Here is a 13,856-nt window from a genome sequence, read left to right on the forward strand (position 1 = left end):
ACAGCAAATGTTTAACTGGAGGTAGGAGCAGCACAGTGAGCAGCTCCATTTTGCACATCATCTTTTTGTTAAGCTTCTAACCTCTGCTGCAGTTTTGCTTCAGAAAGCAAAGGGAGTTTCAGGGGGGGCTGCAGATTGCAAATTGCTATGGAGACTGCAGCAGGCCAGAGGGGTTTGGGGGTTTTTTTGGGGTTTTTTTTTTGTGTTATAATGCTACAGAGTGAGCTTTCCAGCTGTGATTTTTTTATTTTCATTTATCCTCATTCTGAATTAGCAACAGGGACATGCCAAAACTTGTTTTTCTGGGCTGCAGAAACCCAGACCTGTTGCTCTGGCACTGCCACTGAAGGAGTCTGAGGAGTCAGGTCCCTTGTTTTTCAGCTTTCTGCTTCTTTTCCCTTTGAATACTTTTGCATAATTAAGAGGTGAATCTGGCAGGCAGCACCCAGCTCATACAGATGTGATTAATTTTCAGCTTTCCTTTTTATTTGAAAGGTTGTCCTCTCCAATGCAGAAGGCTCCATCGCAGATGGGTGGGAACTCTGCCAGCCAGGCCACACTTTGGAGGAAAAAGGGGACAAGACATGGGAAAGTTTAGTGCTTTGAAAAAGTGACCTTTCTTAGTAATTAATTTGTCACTTCCCAACACCATCTGCTGACTCGTCAGCTGCATCCATCATAACCATGCACAAAATGCTGGAAAAGTCAATTAAAATGAGGAGGTGTCAAATGGACTTTGAGCCCATTCTTCAGTAAAAGGAGGAGGGGAAAAAAAAAAAAAAAAAGGAAAAATAACCTGTCATGGAATGTCCTTTCCCTCAACACCTGTGGCTGTGGTGCTGGGAAGAAAAGCTATGTTGACCTCTCTGGAAATGCTCTTGCTTGGCCCACTTGGTTGCCTGGTGATGAGCTGCAGAAAATGGATGGGGATCTGGGTGGTTTTGAAGGAGGAATTTGGCTTAAATTGAATATTATTGACTGTGGTGCCAGCAGCAGTGTGTACACATCCTATTGACTTGCTGGGATGCAGCTAGGTGAGACAAGGCATTTTCTGGCCTTGGGCAAAGCTCTTTTTCCCTTCCTCTCCAGCAAACATTCCAGTGCTTAGCTCTCAGCCAGCCAGCAGGAATGCCACTGCCCAGCCTTGCTCTGACACCCCCTTTGATGCACGAGGGTTTCATTGCTTTCCCCAACTCGTTTTTTTTCCTCTTTCAGCTCACTTGGTTGTTCTCAGGTTTCCTTGCACGTCTGGGAGAGCCACCAGGATGTTTCTGGCCTTGATCCCAAACCCTCCAGCATCAGCTCGTGGCTGATGGTCTGGGGAGAACAAAGCTTCTCCAAGTCTCTTACTCCCTCTCTGTGCTTGATTTATCTGCACACAGATGTCACTGAACACTTTTGTGTCCCTGAAGGGGTTCAGTTTGTCCAGGTGCTCAGTTGTGATGGTAAAAGGGGTGCCCTGAAGACTCAAAATAGACAGAGACATCCCCTGGGCTGCTCTGATACCTCCTGACTTGTCTGCTCAGTCTATAAAGCTTTTTAGGGATAGATTTAGCATGGGGAGTTTTATTTATTATTTTTAATATTAAGGTCTAGGTTGTGCCAAGGGATTTATTACCTTAAAGCTCTGGTTTTGTATAATGCTGCTGGGTCAGACTTTATTCTGCATTATGCTTATCTTGTGCCATTGATGTTATTATTGTGATTTGTCCAGGTTATGGTAGAAATACAATTAAGATGCAGGCATCATTTTACTGCTGTTCCACTAATATCAGAACATTTGTATCCTGGAGGGCTCCCAGTTTAAAAACCCATGCTGGAGGAGAGGGATTTCTCCACCTTATCCATGGAAAAACTGAGGCAGAGAGAGTCTGTCCAGCTGTGGGACCCCCTCACAACAGCTGCCAGCCTAAAGACAGAACCTGAGGAAAGAGGAGAATCCTGGAAAGAGGAAAATCTTCAAAATCCACTGCAGGTAACAACCTTTCCTGCCCAGAAAAATTATTTCCATGCAGGTGGCCCTTTGGCAGCTCTGATGGGCACCTGTGCAGCTCTCTGGTTGTGCACCAGTGTACAGAAAAAGGAGGAAAAGCAGCAGGAGCATCTAGGAATGAACAGAATGATTCCCAGTATCCCGTGGCTGTGCCCACCAGTTGGTGCCGGGTGGGCACTTGATGGGTGCTTAGATGGGCACTGGTGTCACCAGCACAGAGCAGAGAGAGCTCTGACAAGAGAGAGGAAACCAAACCCATGCTCCAGCAGGGGGGGAAGCTGCTTTCTACTCATCCCCCACCCTGCAGCATCCTTTCCACCCGCCTGCTGGGAGCACCCAGCAGACACCAAAGGGTTCTGCAGAGGCTCAGGGAGCTGTGGGTGCCATCTGCACTCCAGGAGCTGCTTTGAACAGACAGCAAATGAGTCACAGGCAGTTCTATTGACAAGAACAGCTTGGTTTCTTAAGATTTTTTTTTTTTTTTTAGACAGCTCAGCAGAGGTACTGCCTTGTCACTGCACTCAGCCCAGCACCAGGTGGATGTTCACCCCTTCCCCTGGAATTTCACCCCATTTTCCTCAGAGTTGGGCACCCATCCCACCCCCCTGCACCCACAGGATTTTGTTGTGCAGGTGTTGAGCTTGGGATCCTCCTGCTTTCTGCTTTCTCTGTGGAGCTATGAAGCAAATCCTGTGCCAACAAAGACCATTTCTGCCCGGAGAGGCATTGAGCTGGAGATCTCAGGTCTGAAAGAAATATTCTGCTTACAAAATAAGGGAGGGGGATTCAGAATAATGCCTGGGAGGGGGGTGTTTCTTCAGGGGAAGAAGGGGTGAATCAATTCACCCAGTCAATAAGAGATAAAGGAGGTGATGGTTTGCTCCTCTGTGCATGGCTGTGTTTTATTGGTGTGACAGCATAAATGAAAAGGCCCAAAATCTTCCTGAGGTGACACAGGTGGTATCAGCACAGGTGCAACACCTTGGACTACAAGCTTGAGAAATTCTATTTCGACTTCAGCAAGGCCTTTGACACCTTCTCCCACAGCATCCTCCTGAAAAACCTGTCAGCCCGCAGCTTGGACAGGAGCACTCTGTGCTGGGTCAGGAACTGCTGGAACGGGCCCAGAGAGTGGTGCTGAACGGGGCTGCAGCAAAATGGCGGCTGTGGTGTCCAAAATGGCGGCTGTGGTGTCCCCCAGGGATCAGTGCTGGGCCCAGTGCTGTTCAATATCTTTAGTGATGATTTAGATGAGGGGATTGAGTCCATCATCAGCAAATTGCAGATGACACCAAGCTGGGGGGAGTGTGGATCAGCTGGAAGGCAGGAGGGCTCTGCAGAGGGACCTGGACAGACTGGAGAGTTGGGATGATCCCAAGGGGATGAGGTTCAACATTCCAAGTGCCGGGTCCTGCACTTTGGCCACAACAACCCCATGGGGAGCTCCAGGCTGGGCACAGAGTGGCAGAAAGGGAGCTGGGAGTCTGGATTGCCAGGAAGCTGAAGAGGAGCCAGCAGTGTGCCCAGGTGGCCAAGAAGGCCAATGGCATCCTGGGCTGGCTCAGGAACAGCGTGGCCAGCAGGTCCAGGGAAGGGATTCTGCCCCTGTGCTCAGCTCTGGGGAGGCCACAGCTTGAGTCCTGTGTCCAGTTCTGGGCCCCTCAGCCCCTCAGGAAGGAGCTTGAGGTGCTGGAGCAGGTCCAGAGAAGAGCAAGGAGGCTGTGAAGGGATCCAGCAGAATTGCTGTGAGGAAGGGCTGAGGGAGCTGGGGGTGTTGAGGCTGGAGAAGAGGAGGCTCAGGGGAGACCTCATCACTCTCTGCAACTCCCTGAAAGGAGGCTGGAGCCAGGGGGGGGTTGGGCTCTTTTCCCAGGCAACTCTCAGCAAGACAAGAGGGCAGGGTCTCAAGTTGTGCCAGGGGAGGTTTAGGTTGGAGATTGGAAAGAATTTCTTTCTGGAGAGGGTGATCAGGCATTGGAATGGGCTGCCCAGGGAAGTAGTGGATTCTCCGTGTCTGGAGATCTTTCCAAAGAGCCTGGATGTGGCACTGAGTGCCATGGGCTGGGAACCACGGGGGGAGTGGATCAAGGGTTGGACTTGATGAGCTCTGAGCTCCCTTCCAACCCAGCCAGTTCTAGGATTCTATGATCACTGCAGCAAATGCTGCCTCTGCCTGGGTCACCCAGGGTGGTGTCCCTGGGCTCTGGTGACCCAGATGGGAGGTGACACTGGTGCTGTCCAAAGCTGCTGAGCAGGGAGAGGAGGCTCAGCCTCAGCCCTCCTGCCTGGCACACAGCAAGGGGATGTGAGTGACAAGTGGTATGGAAAGGGAATATTTATTAACTTCCATTGGCTTTTGGGTCAATATTTATAGGAAATCTAATTTCAGGGTCAATTCTGACTTAACAATCTCTTTTCAATAACGCCCAAACCAAGAGGTTTCTCAAAGTAATTAAGGAGCAGGCTCCAATCAGGTAGAGTACTTAAGCTGTGGGGCCAGACTTCATTAAATTCATCCTGAGAGAATATTTTAATATTTAAAGAGAACATTTAATGTTTACCTAAGTCCTCTTCTGACATGAAGTCACTGTTAAATCACTTTAGAAGGTAGTTTTTAAAGCCCTTTATACTGGAGCCAGGCTGGTAAATACCCTTCCCAGCTCTCTTGGACCCAGTGAGGCTTATTATAAGATTCAGTCCATCAAGGCAGTTTTTCAGGGGTAAAGGATATGAAAACAAAATTTAACAAAACAGCTGTCTTAAGGTTTTCTTCTCTTCCAGCATCACTCTGTCTCCCTTGCTGTCAGTGGGATTGATGGGGGTGTTTTGCTCTGGATGTATGCAGGTCTTGAAACCAGAAGAGCTGGAGGGCTAAAGCTTGCAGAACACAGGGAGTCTTTAACAGTACTGAAGGGTTTGGCTTGAAGTCTCTGGAGATATGCTCAAGAACAAATCTGTTTACAAAAAAAAAAAAAAAGGTTTGAGAGGAGAACTGTCAGTCAAGAGACTTCTACTCTTAGCTCAGGAGCAACTGGAAGAGTAAATATACCTCTAGTTAGCTGGTGGAGAAATGAGATTGCAGCTGGTCAAAAGCCAAAGGGATTTCTTGTCAAATGGCCCTCTCCACTATCACCCTGGGATCTTCTTTCCTGGGTTATTCAGACTCTTATGATGGTTTCTAAGAAGCTGGTGTCCAGTTTGCTCTTGGTGTACGTGGTGTCTGTGCTGGCTGAACAGACTTCAGTGGCCTTTTTCACCCAGAGCAACTTCCAGAAAATGCAGGTACCCCTAAGGGATGTACTACAAGATCCATCCAGAGCCCTGAATAAACCAAGGAAAGGTGTTTCCCACTCCCTCCCTCATCCCCCAAGCTCTGCCACTGTCCTTCCCATCATCAGCCCCTCCTCTGAAACAGGAGATAGTGTGATGCTGACAGCCCCTTGCTCACCCCCAAGTTAAGAGTTGTGTGAATGGCAGAGACAACTCCTAAGATGTGAGACTAGAAAGGAAGAGTCTGGACTCCTCTCTGTCAGACCTGTGTGGGTTATCACCTGCAGCTACTAACTCTTGGTTTTCTTCCCTCTCTGGTAGTGGCTGTAATTTTCACAGAGAAGCTGCAGCCTCCCATCACCATTCTGATGGGTCTTTTTGTTGTAACAAATAATTAACCATCCTCCAGATGGTTGTCACCTCTGGGACGTGCAGAGAGGAGAGTGTTTTTTTTTCCTTTTGATGTGAAACTAATACTGTTGAAAGGTGTCAGGCAGGCAGCCTCAGAGACTGCATCTTCTTACAAGCAGCTGCAGAGAGCTTCTCCCAGATGCCACAGCCCTTTGATACTGGGGAGAAATCTTGTTTCCAGCACCCTCTTGCTGGGTAGTAATTGCTTTTTGTGGGGAGCACAATCATCTTCCAGCCTCGTGGAGGAAGGGGATGCACACTCACCTGTTTGCTGGTGGGTTGTTTGTACATCACAACCCTTGTAGCTGGGTGGCTGCTGGTGGCTGAGGCTCTTCCAGATGCACAGAGGGGAAATCAGTCTCCCAAAGGCTGCTCCTCCTCTGAGGATTCACTCAAACTGAAAGCAGTGCAAGCAAGCAGTTGGTTCTGTTCTGAGCTCAGCCTTCGCTGCATTTCACATCTCCTGTCATGTCTGTTCTGTCCCAAAACAGCTTTACCTTTTTTCTTTGGACTGGGAAAAAAAAAAGGGAGGCTTCTAAAGCCAAATCTAGCCCAGAAGTTGGGGAAGGTCTGACACTACAGCCCTGCAGGGAAGGTTGGTGATGTGGAACCCTCTGCACAGGGCTCTCCAGCTCCAAGAGGGCTGCTCAGGCTTTTCTTCAACTTCACTGCAAAGCAGAACCAAGACCAGGTTCTGGAACAGCTCTGCAAGGTCAGTGTGCTTGGCTACCACCATCCTGCCCCAGTGTTGCCTTTCCCAGATCAAAGGAATCTTCTGATGTGTTGTGTTTGCTACAAGCAATCTGTAACCCCACCTCACACCCAGCACTGCAGCTTCTGTTCCCTGCCAGAATTACAGGTGTAAAATCATGGAATGGGTTGGGTTGGAAGGGACCTTGGAGCTCATCTGATTCCAGACACCTTCCAGGAGATCAGGATGCTCAAGTCCCAGAGGCCATGCTGGCCACAGCTGATGTGTCCCCTCCAGGGAGCTGGAGGCCTGGGGAATGATCCATTGGCTTCAGGCACTGGTTAGAACCTTCAGTTCCTCTGCTTTGGTTGCCCAGCTCCCCTGGTTTGGTTGCCCAGCTCCTGTGGGTTTGGTTGCCCAGCTCCTCTGGTGTTGCCCAGCTCCTCTGGTTTGGTTGCCCAGCTCCCCTGGTTTGGTTGCTCAGCTCCTCTGGTTTGGTTGCCCAGCTCCCCTGGGTTTGGTTGCCCAGCTCCTCTGGTTTGGTTGCCCAGCTCCTCTGGTTTGGTTGCCCAGCTCCCCTGGTTTGGTTGCTCAGCTCCTCTGGTTTGGTTGCCCAGCTCCCCTGGTTTGGTTGCCCAGCTCCTCTGGTTTGGTTGCCCAGCTCCTCTGGTTTGGTTGCCCAGCTCCCCTGGTTTGGTTGCTCAGCTCCTCTGGTTTGGTTGCCCAGCTCCCCTGGTGTTGTGCCCAGCTCCTCTGATTTTGTTGCCCAGCTCCCCTGGGTTTGGTTGCCCAGCTCCTCTGGTTTGGTTGCCCAGCTCCCCTGGGTTTGGTTGCCCAGCTCCTCTGGTTTGGTTGCCCAGCTCCCCTGGTTTTGGTTGCCCAGCTCCCCTGGTTTGGTTGCCCAGCTCCCCTGGTTTGGTTGCCCAGCTCCCATGGGTTTGGTTGCCCAGCTCCCCTGGTTTGGTTGCCCAGCTCCTCTGGTTTGGTTGCCCAGTTTCTTTGGTTTGGTTGCCCACCTCCTCTGGTTTGGTTGCCCAGCTCCCCTGGTTTGGTTGCCCAGCTCCCCTGGTTTGGTTGCCCAGTTCCCCTGGTTTGGTTGCCCAGCTCCCCTGGTTTCGTTGCCCAGCTCCCCTGGTTTGGTTGCCCAGCTCCCCTGGGTTTGGTTGCCTAGCTCCTGTGGTTTGGTTGCCCAGCTCCTCTGGGTTTGGTTGCCCAGCTCCTCTGGTTTGGTTGACCAGTTCCTTTGGTTTGGTTGCTCAGCTTCTCTGGTTTGGTTGCCCAGCTCCCCTGGTTTGGTTGCCCAGCTCCTGTGGTTTAGTTGCCCAGCTCCTCTGGCTGCTGGGGATCACACTGCAGGATTCTGTGTCCCAGCATCCCTGCCCTGTTTGTTCTCTACCACGAAGTTGCAGGAAAAGGAGAAGAACAAAGGAGGGCAGAAGAAATCCCAGAGCAGCTGGAAGAGGAAGGATTCTCCAAGCAATCCAAGCAATGTCAACAAGGTCAAGACCATGGATGGTGAATCCAAGGAACCCAAGAGGACACTTCTGGGGACAAGAGTCACCCCACAGAGCCTGGCTCCAGAGAAGTGCTGGGTGATGCTGCCTAAGAGTGGCACCAGGGAGCTCACAGCAAATATAAAAGAATTTAACCCAAATTTCTGCCAGCACAGCCAGGCAAGTGAGAAGGTTGCTTCAGAGGAGGATTTTACCTCCACCCTATAAATGATCCTGGACATTCAGCAGCCTGGACACCCCTCAGATGCTAAGGCTTCTCCTTTAGGATAGGGAAGATGGCAGTAATATGGGGTCTTTCATTGCCAGGCAGTGAATAAGAGCCAAGAAAGCAGGAATTTACAGCTCTGCCTCAGCTCTGGGTTTAACTTGTCACTTTTTTTTTTTTCCACCCAGCTCTAGATTAGCTGCCTGGTGTCACCTCCAATCCCCCAGTCCTGTGAACGAGCAAGACCTTATTTATGAACTTGGGTCCCTGCAGCTGCACCCCCTCCAAAGTCTGTATACAGAGCAGAAAATTGCCAATTTCAGGGATTTAAGTGCCAGTCTAAGCCCTCAAAGGTATGTTTACCTGGTTAGCCAAGCCTGAAAATTGTGCTTTTCCACTTGAATACAGGGAAATCTTTGCCCTGGTCATGCAGGGGGTGAGCTTGGTTGTTGTCTCTGCCAACAAAAGGAGTGTGGGGGTCCACCCCAAACTGTGGGAGAGAGCAAGAGGGACTGGACAGGAACTCTGCTTGATGTGGAACTGGTCTCACAAGTGTGGTGCACCCCCCATCAATAATAGGATTTAACCAGCAAGGATTCAGAGTTGAAAGCATGAAATAACTGGCACATCCCAGTGGCTACCACTCCCCCTGCTGCCATCCCAAGCTCTCCTGTGCCTCCAGCTGGGACTGCAACAACTCTATGTGCTTTGGGTGGATCTGAGCCACAGCTGGCTCAAAGCCAGGCAGCCTGGATGAAGTCTCATCCTTGGTCTGTACTCAGGGAGGGGGCTCCAGTGGCAGCACTGAAGCTGAAGGGTCAAGGTGTGAGCTAGTGGAGGATTTATAATGATTTATTATAGTGGAGGATTTATAAGGTTCAGGAATGATTTGGCCAGGAGGTGCCTTTATCTGCATTTCTGAGTCAGCTCATAGGGGATCCAAGGCATGGAAACTCTGGCATTCTCAACAGGAGAAGATTGCATTGACTTGGGAATGTTGGATCCATGTAAGGATCATCCTCTCCCCTTCAAACAGGCCCCAGCCCCTCTGCTACCTTGAGCAAAGTGAGGTCAAAACACCCCAAATCTGCCCCCCCCTCAGTTTTCCTTCTGATTTTTCTGCCTTCCTCCCCAGCTAGCTGTTCCTGTCAGAGCTGGGATGTGGCTCAGCCTGAGGCAGCTGGAAAAATACCAAGATGTCTTGGAGAAACTGCTAGCAGAGATGTTACAGGACACCCCAGATGGTACTGTCAAGAGGTTGATTTCTGCCCTGGGAATTCTGCCTCTCCCTCCTCTCACCAGCTCATCACCGTGGAGATATTTATATTCCTCAGGAGGGGGTTGTGTCATGGCTGCTCACTTTACAGAGTCCTCAGATACCCCACCTGCTCTCATCTACACGTTTTTCTGGGAAGGTTATTCCCTCTCTTAGGGTGCTGCCTGTGCCCTAGAGCTGATATTGACTGTGAGCAGCACTGCAACACTTCTCAACAGCTCTCCCTGGGGCTGCTTTCCACTTCCCTCCTCCTCTCAAAAAGTCCTCAGGCTGCAGGGGGAGCAACTCCTGGCAGTGTTTATAAAACAAGCTCCACCTGGGAGGCAGCTCAGCACCTGCAGTCAGACCTAAACCTTGCTCCCTGCACTAAAAATAAGAGGTAGAATTTAGCTGTGCTTCCAGATGTTAAGTGGTAACAAATCCAGCCCTGGGCTTTGCTCTCAGAGTGGAGGAATTGGTCAAGAAATTATCCCTGGGGCAGTTTGTGCTGCAGCTTTTCCTGCCTGCAGACTTCAGGGGTGGTAAAAGGGGTCTCTGGACTTCTGGCTGTCCCAAATGAAGGTCCCCTCTGTCCCTGTGGGAGTTGTTATTCTGCTCTGGCTGTGCTGATCTCCTTTTGGGGTTTTGGCTGGGGAGGAGGGAGCAGCATCTCCTGCCTAGGAAAGGCTGAATGACAAATTTGAGGACACTTGTTCTTTCCCCTCTTTCATTTTCAGCTGACTGATACCTGCAGAATGAGAAGAGGAAGTGATGGAGCTTGCTGAAGCTGAAGGAGTCCACTTCCAGGAGCAAAACCTGTGAAAGAAATGAACAACAAACTCTGAGGTGAGATAATAAAATGCAGAGTAGAATTACACAGAGGATTTGGGGCTCTTTTTCTGCATGTGCCTCAGCCAGATGGCAAGCAGCAAGTGTGGGAAAGAAGAGAGGGTTTCCAGTTCTAGAGAACATCTCTGTCCTTCTGAGAAGTGCAAAGCATCTTGCAAAGCCTGGAGTAACCAATCCTTGGGGATTTTAACCCTTCCTCCCAGCTCTTTAAACCCAGCTCTCCTAGTGGTGACACAAGTGTAGGATGAGGAGCTTTGGGTGGGGGGACCTGGGTGTTCCTAACCAGTTTCCCTGCTCTGGACACAGGAGATTCCTCTCCCAGACTGCTGGGGGAAAGTCTGAGCTCTGATTTGCAGTTCCTCTCTGTGCTCTTAACCCCCTCTTAATCAGTCCAGTGATATAAATCTTAATGATATAAAATTGTGAGGAGCAGCTCTCCCATAGCTGTGATGAGAACAGGCAGGGGGGGTGGGGGTGTGTGTGTGTGGAAAAACCCCAGAGTTCTGCCCTTATTTCTGCCTCCCAGAGCTAGAGGTGAAATTGTAATTCCACTTGAACATATTGCTCTCCATTTCCATAGCTTTGGAGCTGCTCCTCTAGATTGGCAGCAGGAAATCCAACATATGTAAAGTAAGGAGAGATGAGATCAATGGGATGCATGTGAATATATCCCAATTCAATCCAATTTTATCCTCCTAAACTAAGATAAATTCTGCCCTTGCTGTGGCTCATTTAAATAGCTGTGGTTTTGTGCTAGGACAACACTGCTCAGCACATTCTCTGCTGCAAGCCAGCCCTTAGAAGGGAAAAAAAAAATAAAATCATCTCCCAATGTATAATGCAACATCCAGCATGGAGTGGATTCCAGCCTGAATATTTGATTCAAAGGCACAGTCCTGGGCTGTGGCCTGATCAGCTCAGTGTAACTCACACTTTGCAGGGATTATTGCTGAGGGAGGTTGAGCTATGAAATCACTATAAATGAGTCTGAGTAGCTGGAAGATGGAAAATAATACATTCCATTAGGCTGAAAGTGAAAGCAATTGCATGTATTGCTGGGCTAGGAGCTCAAGGAGTGCAAATCAGTCTGCAGTGGAGTGAGATCCATGGGAGAGCTGGCATGGAAATCACTGCAGGAGCTGCACCACCTTCCACTGCTGTCCTGCAAGATCAGAACAGGGCTGGTGGCTTCAGAGGTGGTGACTCCTCCCTTCTGAAAGACCCAAACTTCTCCCCCAGGTTTAAATTTGCCCTGGGAAAACAAGGAGTTTCCCCCTGAGGGGCAAACTGCTCCTAAAAACCCTCTGTAGGGTTCCAGTGTGGGTCAGAGCTGTCCCTGCAGCATCACCTCTTGCCCAACTCTTTCTCCCCAGTGGCTTCCCAGGCTGGCAGCTCCCCTGGGCCAGCTGGGAAAGAAGAAAGGAGGAGGGAAGAGGTTTCTGCTCCAGGAATCAAGCAAAGGTTTTGTGGCATTTGGGGGGAAAGAGGCAGAGGAAGGAGGAGAGGAAAGAATTAAATCAGGCCTGGCTTTCTAACCTAATAAGCAGCTCTGCAGGCTGGGGACGTGACATATGATCAGGAGGAGGAGGAGGAGGAGGAGGAGAAGTGTTGTGGGGTCACACCTGTGCTGTGGCTGTGACTGACAGGGTGTCACATTGGCACAGCCAGCTCCCAAGGAAGCTCTGACACTGCCCTGGTGACATGTGCAGGACTGCTGTCCAAATGCCACGAGGAGCTGGGGTGGAGGGAGGGAGGGAGGAAGGGATGGAAGGTTATTTTCCAGCAGCCCCTGCTGCAATGGCTCCTCTGCTGCCTCTGCTTTTTGGGGTCCTCTTCAGGGACCTATTCCTACCCCTCTGCTTACACTGCTCCTGTCTTGAGACTTCAGGAGCAGCTCTTCCAGCTCAGGATCTGAGTCACTGCCAGCAGGACCCTTCCCACATCCACTCAGGATATTTGCTGCCCTGTGGGCAATGGGCTTGACACAGCTGAGCATCACCTTGAGCCATCCCTCTGCTCACCCCAACAGCCTCTGCTGCTGCCCAGAGCTGTGGGAGGGATGAAAGGGCTGCAAAAAGCAGAAAATCCATGGTTGGCCTTGTTGGAGTTGTGGGCTGGGAACCAAGAGGATCTTGGGGATATTGGCTCTGCCATGTCTGAGAGACAGAGCTGCCTTCTGCTGCCTTCTTCCTGGTGTCCAGGTGCTTTCCAGGGAAGGCAGGGATGTTCCCCAGGGTTGTCTTGCTAAGGAGGAAGGGAGAGGGGTCGTGGGTTTTCTCTCCACGAAGACGAGGCATCTGTTCCTGCTGGACATTGGTGCTGCCAACTGCTCCCCTGTGGAGGAATCACAGCTTTTCCCTGGTTCTCCAGTTCTGGAACCCCACTCCCAAAGTTCAACCCTCTGAGGGTCAAGCAATGAGGCTGCTGGGTCAGACTTTCTCCTGCTGTAATTTCCCTGGCCCCTGGAAACAGAAAAAGTTGAAAAGATGAACTGTTTTTTCTTTCCTTTCCCTTCTCCTTCTTTCCCTTCTTCTTTTTCTTTCCCTTTTTTTTTTTTTTTTTTTTTTTTTTTTTTTTTGTTGTTGTTTTGGGGTGGTTTTTTTGTTAGTTTTTGGTGGTGGGTTTTTTTGGTTGTTCTTTGCTCTTGTGCTTTTTCTCACTTAATTCACACGCTTCTATCAGCACAAGATTAGATCTGAACTGAAAGCTGTGAGCTCACAAAAACCACGTACTAAGAGCACATTCTAATTCTTTATTTCCATTAGACACCACTCCAAAATCTTACCTGGCAGTTGTGCTTCCCAGTTAGTGAGCAGGGGAGGGCTTCCCATGTTTACACTTCCCATGGGAGCTGAGTGCTCTTTTTACTACCTGAACATTTCATAGAATCATAGAATTGGCTGGGTTGGAAGGGAGCTCAGAGCTCATCAAGTCCAACCCTTGATCCACTCCCCCCGTGGTTCCCAGCCCATGGCACTCAGTGCCACATCCAGGCTCTTTGGAAAGATCTCCAGACACGGAGAATCCACTACTTCCCTGGGCAGCCCATTCCAATGCCTGATCACCCTCTCCAGAAAGAAATTCTTTCTCATCTCCAACCTAAACCTCCCCTGGCACAACTTGAGACCCTGCCCTCTTGTCTTGCTGAGAGTTGCCTGGGAAAAGAGCCCAACCCCCCCCTGGCTCCAACCTCCTTTCAGGGAGTTGCAGAGAGTGATGAGGTCTCCCCTGAGCCTCCTCTTCTCCAGCCTCAACACCCCCAGCTCCCTCAGCCCTTCCTCACAGCAATTCTGCTGGATCCCTTCACAGCCTCCTTGCTCTTCTCTGCACCTGCTCCAGCACCTCAAGCTCCTTCCTGAGGGGCTGAGGGGCCTAGAACTTGACACAGTCTCTTTGCCCTCTCCGTTTCTTTCCCCTTTCCTGGGATGACCACCAGCTCTCTCAGCACTTTGAGGACTCTCCGAGGGTCCCTGTGCTCCTCAGTAAGCAGAATCCCCCCCCTCACAGTGTGACAGGAGCGGGAAACCGCGCTTCGCCTCGACCTTCCCAAGATGGCGCCGGCCAAGAGGGACAGGAGCGGCCGCCGTTGCCCTTCCCAAGATGGCCGCCTCAAGGGGTACGTATCTCCCTCCCCAAGATGGCTGCCTCAGGGTTTACAGTGAGCCCTT

Source organism: Calypte anna, chromosome 26, assembly GCF_003957555.1.
Source record: "Calypte anna isolate BGI_N300 chromosome 26, bCalAnn1_v1.p, whole genome shotgun sequence".
NCBI classification, from domain to species: domain Eukaryota; kingdom Metazoa; phylum Chordata; class Aves; order Apodiformes; family Trochilidae; genus Calypte; species Calypte anna.